General features: G+C 42.1%; 1 long non-coding RNA gene across 1 annotated transcript; it reads left to right on the top strand.

The window, feature by feature from the left end:
- The first annotated feature begins 623 nt into the window (after nt 1-623).
- Nucleotides 624-2,209, top strand: LOC142922881 (uncharacterized). Its single transcript, XR_012940392.1, has 3 exons — nt 624-748; nt 1,097-1,161; nt 2,053-2,209. It is a non-coding gene; the product is annotated as an uncharacterized LOC142922881 (long non-coding RNA).
- Nucleotides 2,210-10,308: the final 8,099 nt, after the last annotated feature.

The following is a 10,308-nucleotide window of genomic DNA, read 5'->3' as shown; positions in this document are numbered from 1 at the left end:
TGCCAAACAATATGCGGTATGACACAAAACATGTCAGAGAGCTGTACAAAACAACTGCTAAAACCTAAGTAGTAGCTGTTTTTCATTTAGCCCGTTGTCAATCCACTACACTCTTTCAGTCATGGGAGTTGCTTGTCTAATATTATGAAACTATGTACGAAGCGTCTGATCGGAATATCGCATGATACTAACGAGGTGAACTTTGTCCACTTGACTGGTGTTCACTGCTTAACCAGTGCACACTGCTAACAAGCTGTCGACACGACTTTTCGCTGAATGCGTTTTCACACAACACATTTTCATTGTAACATGGTTCTTATATTTGGGAAAACTTTTCACACAACGTGGAACGTGTCCATTATAATGTGGAATGCACACTGTTAAAACGCCGAACGCGGCCATTATAATGCTTTCCTGAGCAGTCGACGATGAACGACTGTTTTGAGTTGCGCGGCTGAGCAGTTTGATAAAGGATGCCGAATGATACAGTAACACGGCAGCCTAGCCTGAGTTATTTATCCCACCATGGGATGACTGCAGGTTGAATGTACTGTGAAAATGTGATTAACTCAGTAATTCCTTGCTTTGCGCGTTTTTACTTCACGCGGAAATTTTCAGGAACGCATCTACCGCGTTACACGAGGAAACGCCGTAATCAGACTTCACAGCTATCATGTGTTCATGCGATACTTACGGGATGATGACCTCCTGAAAATTGCCAACCATCTGCTTCACTACCATGATGACAGTGAGTTGAGAAGTCAGTTCAAAGAGACAGCCGTTTGGGGGACACTGGAGGGGGGATGAGGTGGAGAATAGATTCAGGTTAAACACTGAAGATATGAAATATTGGGTAATACATATATGGATACCACACATCATTTCTAATGATCCTCTCACATTCTTCTCTTCAGTCAATTGCACACTGCAAAACTGACGGCTCCATATGTTAGAGGGGACAGTGATTAAGAATATCAATATTCTCCAGATTATAAGAAACACTTTCCCCCTCCCCCTCATGTATTTTAAATAAAGAAAATGGTGGCGCATCTGATAATGTTTTGTTTGTTGTCCTTCCCCCACACATCCGATGCAGGCTGTGTACGGTGCAAAATAAGTTCAACACACAACATGCATACTGCAGTTGGTGTTTAGTATCAGGTGAGTTTAATTGCAGAGCATCGTCTAGTAAATATAATAATCGTAAAACATGAAATTAAGTTGGTAGAAAACACAGAGGCACTTAAATAATAAGCTGTATTCTTTATCCTTTATGTGTATTGTTTTTGAGAGGATATCAATCAATGAATCGCCCTCGTGACGATTTCCTACAAATCTGCAGCAGGAGAAGTAGGCACCTTAATATAACACCAAATGTACTCATTATAATCATCTCATGTGTCAACAAGTCTGCCTTCAAACAGAAACATGAGCAACAGGTGCACATTTTGGGCAATGGACTTTCTTCCGAGCATAGAGTGACTGCAAATACTCAGGGTGACTCTGAATGGCAATTATGTAAATGTTAAACTACGTGTCATTAACACTGTCTTAATGACATTGATTTAACGTGTGCACAACGCAATGCTGCTTAATTCCTTACTCCAGAATTCGTTCTTGATATCATATTACGGGGCCGTTCTCTAACACAACGTGCTCCACTGTGCCACAGTGAGTCATAGGTAGTGGCTAAACATATCCTTGAGGGGGGCTGAAATACTGTACATTTTTAAGGATGATCAAATATATAATTTTAAATAAATGGCGTTTGATAAATACGGTATATAATTGAAAATGTCCAATGAGAGACCACAAGGGTACTACTTGCAAAATATGTGATAAACTAACACCCTCAAGTTAACTGGGTTACCAATTGCATCAGTCTAACACGTGTTCTGCTCGTGGTGACCTCGTGTTCTCTCAAGTCTGGTTTCGAAAACTGTTTTACTCCGGAGACTGTGTTAATGCTAGAGCTGGTGACCAGGTGTGAAGACAATGAGGCCTTTTAGAGTTCCAAAAGAAAGAGTCCTTATTTCGACATTTCACCAACAGCACGGTGTGAAGACAATTGTTGGGAAAAATATCAACTACAAAAGTAAAACATAAAAATGTTGTACAAACAGCATAGAAAACAGAGGGGCCAACCCCTCAGATCTACACACCTCCTCGATTCTCCATTTTCCAAAGTAAGTGTAGCTTCCGGGGAAGCCGATGAATTTCCCCTTGAAAAATGCAATGTAGAAAGACGCCGAGTAGAAGTTGACGAACTGAAATAAGAATTTCTTGAACGTCAGCCGATACTCATATTCTCCTTGCGTCTTGGGCATCTCTGTGGGTGTGATACAAAGGCACACATGGACACAAACATCAAACAGGGCAATCAGTTTTGATGTTACTTTCATAGTTTCTGGCACACAGGCTACGAGAAGCCACTGATAATGATGCCGCATTGAGGAATAGCAACATTTCACAATGTAACGTGCTTTGATATCCATTAAAATGAATTTGAAGATCAAAAGTTAATTTCAAAGATGTTGCTGGGGAATGAGTGACAGTGCACAAGTTGTTTACCAGGTGTTGTTCACCACATTCGCCCTGTGGAGTGTCCTTCAGTCTCCATTTGCAATTAAGCCATTTACACTGTCCGTATGATGTCTGAAAGCCAGTGCACTTGATTCTCAAATATCTATAAGGTGTATCTTAGTAATTATCATGGGTCACCTTTCAGAGGGGGTGCAGGCTTCAGCAGGATAAATTACTAATAAAGGGCTCAGTAGCTGGCAACATGAGCAACACAAGCAGATAGCTGACAGCTGACTAGAAGGTAGCAATGCAGCAGTGAGGGTCAGCCCACAATTACATTCAGTGATTCAATGGATCGAGAGGTGAAATCAGAGTGCTAAGTTGGCACCATTGAGATCCTGGGTTTAAATCCAGGCAGCGGCCTCTGGTAACATGTGTTCTCAAGTGCAGTGAATTGATGGCTTCAGGACGGTTACTAATGATGGCATATACATTTGTAACATACACCATTTGGTTCATCACTAAATTTGGTGAAATTCTAGATGTGAGAATGAGCAATTTGACTGTTACGAGATTAACATTATATTCCGTAGTAGTGTGGATTGAAAAGTGCTTCCCCCTAATGTGTGAACCAGAGTTCACTTGAATGAAGGGTCTCAGAGGTAGCTCAGTGATATTCACTTCTAGGGCCATTTCATGACATTAAGGGTTGCACTGGTCTACAAGAGATCCCATTGGATACTTCATCTCAAGACACGATTCTGATAGCCCAATCGGAATGAAACTGGAGGAAAAATTTAAGAGAGTTCTGACAAAAACAGGCAGTAGTTGAACAAGTGACTGGATGATGCACTGATGCTGCTATTCATGGCCCCATGGTGCAAGGTTAAAATCATGATGACATTTTTACAGCGACATTATTTACCATGCACAACATTTATCCAAGCTTCAAATTTACATGTGTTCTCTGGTGGCGTATAATAAAATAAACATATGCAAACCGTGATGGTGATGACACCTACCCAGATCAGTGAGGACGAGGGCCAGCTTGTCGTAACCTTTGTTGAGTAGTAATATGATTACGATGTTGAGGATGGAGGCCGTGATGGTGGTAACCATATCAGGTGTGAGTAGGGCACCGATCACCTTGATCTTGGTCACATGATTGGGGATACTCGAGGAGAGTATGCCAAAGATGGTCAGGCGGTAAACAACCACACCCAAAATTGCAGAAAGAATCAGGAGGATCTGCCAGTAACACAAGAAACACAGAGGTGGGTGAGATTTACAGTCTTGTAGCTCTTTTCCACTATATAACCAAGCCGTGAGTTAGCTGTGCCGAGCTAGCCTGGTGTGGCTCAGGAGGTGCCAGTTCGTTTGTCTACAGCAGAACCAAATGACTGGCAAAACGTCGTACTCAGATTGTAGATATTGTGAATTTGCTATACTAGTAATGAATTGGCATGTTCTGTTTACGTGAACAACTTTACTAATTGGCTTTGTCGGGTGGTGGTGGGTTTAATGACACATATTTACGCGATCTAATCCAAAAAAAATATTATGGATGATATTGGTCGCGAAAAGCCTACATGTTAAACAAAACCTGAGCTGTTTCGCTAACATCACACACAATGAACGTGTAATGGTAACGTCACGTGGTCAATTGTAGAAAATGATGCAAGGTTATGAAAGGAATTACTATCCCTGGCCCTGCTTGACCTCGAGCCACGTTCAGATGTGAAGTTGAGACCAAAAGCCACAGAGCCAAGGTGAGGCCAAGGCGGCAGCTTTTTAGGCCACAATCAGTGTCAAGGTCACTCAAGGTTGGGTGCGCTAGTATGAGGCCAGTGTCAAGGTCGGTACCTCTAGTAAAACTCCTCGGACTGAGGCCACACACTCAAGGCCAAGGAGCTGAGGAAATCTTTTCCATCTGGCCTTAAGGCCGAGGACTAGTCTCGAGAAACCCAAATCGAGGTTGACAGGAGCAGGTGGATAACATGATACGGCTCATGATGTATTCATTGCCTTGGGCCACCTGTAGATATTTCAGGTGATTGGATTGACAAAGGGCTGTAAGTTATATAATTATGCATGTATCTATACCCCCACTTGTAATCACTCAATGGATCACACAGGAGGAACAACATAGTTTGAGAGCGATTCTGACTGGTGGAGCAGAGTGTGGAGGTTAGGATTGGGTCAAGTAAAAATATATATATGTATAACCCGTATATGAATCCACTGCTGGATGATGGCCTTCCCAACCCTGCGCAGATTGTCAGGGTTATTTTCCCATACTTCACCATGCACACCAGTACAGGTTGGTAAAGGATGGAAGCAAAAGAATGCAGTTCTCTGTTGGCCACAAGGTAGCTCTGCAGCAGCCTACAGTCCATTTTGTGCATGATGGTTACCCATTCGTGCAGTACCCAGGCTCAAAACCTGCTTCGCCTCCAAGATGAGGCACATAGCAGGTGACTTGGCCATAGCTCACTGGATCAGGAGAAGGGGTTCAATGTTGCTGTTGAGTTGGCGGACTCACCCAGAACAACACCATGATCCCGGAGAGGCAGTATCGGAACCTCAGTATCCTCTTAGGCATATGAGGCTCCTCCTTCTGCACTCACAATGCACGGACACAGACGGAAAAGCATTTGTATATAGATTAGTCTGTCGGAGTGACCAATGTTAGTGTGAGCCGTTAAGGTTGACTGATGAACTATTATTTGTTTTCCCCACTACTAGTTAAGCATGCGATGATATAAAGGAATGGATTTGATGGTCCTGATGTCTGAGAGTTGAGCTGGCAGCGCTGAGATTTCTTGGTTTTAATCCAGGCAGCTGCCTCCAATAAAACCAAGTAGTAAGCCGATCAGCCTGGTCACCAATATTACATTTGTTTCTTTTCTTAATTTGGACAAATTTCACCTTTCAGAATTAAAAAAGATGAGTTTGACCATCATGAACATTTCTTTGTAGCAGGGCTGATGCGAAAGGGCCACCCTCTAGTGTGTGTTCACTTGAAGGGATCTTATAAGTAATTATGTAACATCTGCTTCAGCAAACCTTTCCATAACATAGAGTTCCAAATGGACATTGTTTCATAATGATGCCGATAGGACAATCGGGATAATATTGGGAGGAAAACACAATTGACCAAAGGCCAACAAATATGTTAGAAGAAAAACTAGGAAAACAGTGAACAGTTACACATGCAACATTACAAAACAGAGGTGTGTGTGTGCAATGAGGTAGTCGCCGTGGTGACAGCAAAAAGCATTACCATGGTGATGATGTTACATTTCGTGGTCGTGCAGCGAGCCAGGTACTCGGGCCGGATGGGGTCTCCTTCCTCTGCCGCTGCCGTCAGGTCCCAGCGGTACGCGAGCGATGCCTGGCGACGCTTCCAAAATTCCAGGAACACCGTGGCTGTTGCGACACACCACACGGGGAGGATTTACTTAGAAAAGTAATTTGACTATCGATTGCTCAAGGGTTCAAAGGTTACCTAATGTAGTCTGTTAAATGTAATGTTCAAAGTAACTTCATTAGTACTTTTTTTCTTTCATAAATACCTTTATTGGCTTTTTTTGGTACATTGCCACAATTTTATCCCACTTGCACTGAGTGGCATGGCATGAGATTGAGTTTTCCTTTGGATCTATAACAGAGCAGTGCTGCTCTTCGTGTTACAAAACGTTACACAAAAGTGAATGTCACAGAGCTACCTCTGTGATCTCTGGTCCACACAGTAGGGGTAGCTCTTTCCCAAATGCTTTGCCACGGAGAGGAGCGTTTGTTACGTAATAGTCAAGCTAACATTTTTATTCTCAGAGCTGGAATGTAGCCTAATTAAGTACAGAACCAACTTTAACATTATGGATTTTTTGTATTTGTTGTGCAGATATCGGTGACTGAGTTGAGACCATCATCTTGCTATAATTGAGAAACTGGTTTAATCGCAGGTGGCCACTTTCATTTCAACACAGAATCTCAGCGGCGGCAACGCAGCACTCTGAACTCTGAGCCACCTGGCCACTTTGCATTTTTCATGGAATCGCCTTGGGGTACCGCATTCGTTGCTTGTTGCAGAGGTTCGTGGTTCAAATTATGTGGCTGCCCTGATTAATATTGCCCGTGTATTAATTACACAAAAATACACACCATCTGCTTCACAGTGGACATTAAAGATTATCGGTTATCATTCGTAAGAGTAGGACAATGTGTGCAAGTCATGGTCCAAATTTGCCCTCATTGAGCAGTGGGTTCATAATAGGACTGTCAGGATCACTGCATACGAACATTGCAAGACATGATGGTACTGTATATGGTTGTACGTATGTATGTTGAACTTCTTTAACACTGTATGTGGCCAAATGTGCTCATCATCATTGCAAACATGTTGATACTTGTCACTGTGTCTGGACAATGTGTGCCAATGCTTAGCATCACTTACCCCAAAGTCCCATGAAAACTGCGAAGAATATGGTGACCGGATTTTCATACATGTGTGAAGTCTGCAACGGCACAATCAGAGGTGTTAGTCACAATTAAACCTTAAATCTTAGCATCCACGTCTTTTCAATATCAACAGCAGGAAAGTAATGATGCGTCGATTGATTTTTAAGTTAAAATAGATTAATCACTCATGAAACATCCATTAAATTGTGGAGATGACAATGCTCTACAATGTCTGATATTATAACGCTATTCATGTATCAAACAAATCTGTATAAATGTGACAGAAAGAGCAAAATAAGCAATAGGCAGTTCCATGATTGTGGACATACATTTCTGACACTTTAAAGTGAATAATCATTATTTCGGCATGACATGTCAACTAAGTAGCACTGAAATTCAGATTTCAAAATACTTTGTCCACTTGTATTGATCGTGGAGAAATACTCATGAAATACATCGTGTCGGATTTACTCAGACAAAGTAACTTTTGCACTCCCGCTGGGATGTGACGATGCATTCATTTTCATGTATTTGTCTAACCATCGACTTAGTCCATTAAAATGCCCTATTTGCTAAAACTATAACTAACTACCTTAAAAATGATCACACGTGTATTATTAGTATAAAAAATTTTAACACCCACACGAATGGCAGCATAGTGTTTAGCATGATGTGCTGCAATCTAGTGATCATGGTTAATGTTAATGATACAATCTCAGCAACGTGAGTTGGCTTTGTGATAATGATGCACAGCACCAAAAACCAATAAGTATCCTTATTTAGAGGGAACATCGATGGTGTATTTGTGTGATACCTTCGCAGTCTCGCAGGTATCATTTAGCCTCCAAAAGGTGCATTTTTGGTCACACTGGGGACACATGACCAGGGATCCTCCGATGGTGTTGTTGCATATTTCTCCACTGCACACATAGACACGCACGAACATAAACACACTAATGGGCATAGTACACTTGGATGAGAAATATAATTTGCCTAAAGGTCATGCCACCTTTGAATGTGTCATACCCTCCCTTTAAACAAAGTCAGACTAAATTATGGGTTCCAACATCAAGCATTTTCCAAAGTAAAATGTATTTGCTGATTTCGATTTAAAGCTTTCGTGACTGCAATGATTCATCTTCTTTGGTTCTTTCGGTAAAGTCACGTAGAATGAGAATAAAATAATAAATTGATAAAATAAAATAACACAATAATATTCTCACGACGTTTCGGCCACAACACAAGCGGCCTTCATCAGGTGAAGGGACGAGACTGTCTGGTAGGACAGCGCTGGAGTGAAAGAGCCACGTTCAGATCACGGCCTTTAAGCTGTGTGAGAGGAACAAAGCGCCTTGACAAAGGAATTAGCATATAATTTAGCATTGAAATGGCTGAATGATTAGCTTGTGACTGGTCACAGAAATAGCTATGTTAAAAGTTAAAGCATACACATCCGCAGAGGCACCCCTTGATAAAGGAATTAGCATAGAATTTAGCATTTAAATAGCTAAGTTAAAGCATACACATCCGCAGAGGCACCCCTTGACAATGGAATTAGCATAGAATTTAGCATTGAAATAGCTGAGTGATTAGCTTGTAACTGCTCACAGAAATAGCTACGTTAAAGTCAGAGCATACACATTCACCGAGGCACTTAGTACAAATCAAACAGGAGAATTTAGCATTGAAATAACTAGGTGAATTTAGCATTGAAATAACTGAGTGATCAGCTAGTGACTGGTCACAGAAATGACTATGTTGAAGTCAAGGCCTACACATCTGAGCTATTCACAGTACTATATAGTGAACCAATAAAAAACTAAAATATAAATTACCTTAATGTTATCAATAAACTCTATATTCTCCAATCAGCTAAGCTACCAACAATAAGTCGTTATATATCACAATGCTATATGGCGAAAAAATGGGTGGATTCTTACCCTCAACTTTAGCACCACGGATAGCTACGGGCCCCGTTCAGACGGACGAGTTCGTCCATGGTCGGAACAGAGGAGGGGGAGAGAGACAGCTGCGAGGCGCTATTATACTCCATGTTGTAAAACCATACCATTAACCGTGGTGTGAGAGGTATTAAGAGTCAATGCTGGCGAAAGAGCTGCGGTCTGAAGGTCATCGTAAAAATACAATTAATTAAGAACAGAAATGGTTTAAAACATCTTTCCAGTGGTTACTAAGCCAGAATCCATCTTCTCGGTTGAAATTGTCTCTGTGCTTGTATATGTGAATGGCCTCATGAACGAATCTCTCATGGTAGCCGGTTGGTTTGCAAAGAACCTCCGTCTTGGAGAAGTCAATGTCATGTGAGCCCACTGAATTATAACAGTGATCTGCCACGGCAGAGGAGTTCGTCCTACCGTGTTTCAAGTCTGCTTTATGTTCGCGGATGCGGTCCGAGATATGTCTTTTGGTTTCTCCAATGTAGCTACTACCACAGAGGCACTTTAGTTTGTAAACGCCCGGGTATTGTATGTCTGGAACAGCATCTTTTACAGATGGAACTAAATCACGGATTTTATGTACTGTGTTGAATCGGACCTGGATCTTGTGTTTATTCAGGATTTTGGAGATCTTTTTAGTGATCCCTGCAATGTAGGGTAAGGTGATGGTTTTGAGTGGCTCCACAAGAGGATCCTTCTTCATGACTGGAGTGATGGCTTTGCGGATTGTGTAGTCGGAGTAGCCATTAGCCCTGAGAGCCTGGTGTACGTGCTTGAGTTCACTGGTAATGTGTTCCTGGTCGGAAATGCATTGGGCTCTATGGTATAGAGTCTTGATGAGGGAGTTCTTCTGGAATGGATGTTGGTGGGAATCCGGTTTCAAGTAAGCATCTGTATGGGTAGCTTTCCTGTAGACAGAGTGGCTCATTGAACCATCATGTCTCCTTTTAATTAAGACATCCAAAAAGGGTAGTTTGCCATCTTTTTCGACCTCCATGGTAAATCTGATTGCTGGGTGTATGGAATTGATGTGGTCGCGGAATTGGTCTAGAGCAGGCTGGCCATGTGGCCAGATGACAAAGGTGTCATCAACGTACCTCTTCCATAAGGTCGGGCGTAGAGTGGCAGTCTGGATGGCGTCAGTTTCAAATTTTTCCATGAATACGTTGGCTACAACCGGAGATAGGGGGGAGCCCATTGGGGTGCCCTCAGTTTGTTTGTAGAAAGTTCCATTCCAGGTGAAGTATGTGTTGGTTAAGCAATGTCTCACCAGGGGGGGTACATCAGTATGCAGTCCTTGATGAACCAGGTCTTCAATGATAGCGATGGTGTCAGGTACCGGGACTTTGGTGAACAAGGACACCAC

This window comes from Petromyzon marinus, unplaced genomic scaffold, assembly GCF_048934315.1.
Source record: "Petromyzon marinus isolate PM22_M1 ecotype Great Lakes invasive population unplaced genomic scaffold, UKy_Petmar_22M1.pri1.0 PM_Scaffold_2, whole genome shotgun sequence".
Classification (NCBI taxonomy): Eukaryota; Metazoa; Chordata; class Hyperoartia; order Petromyzontiformes; family Petromyzontidae; genus Petromyzon; species Petromyzon marinus.
Note: the sequence above shows the minus strand (reverse complement) of the source record. Positions and strands in the feature narration are given on the sequence as shown.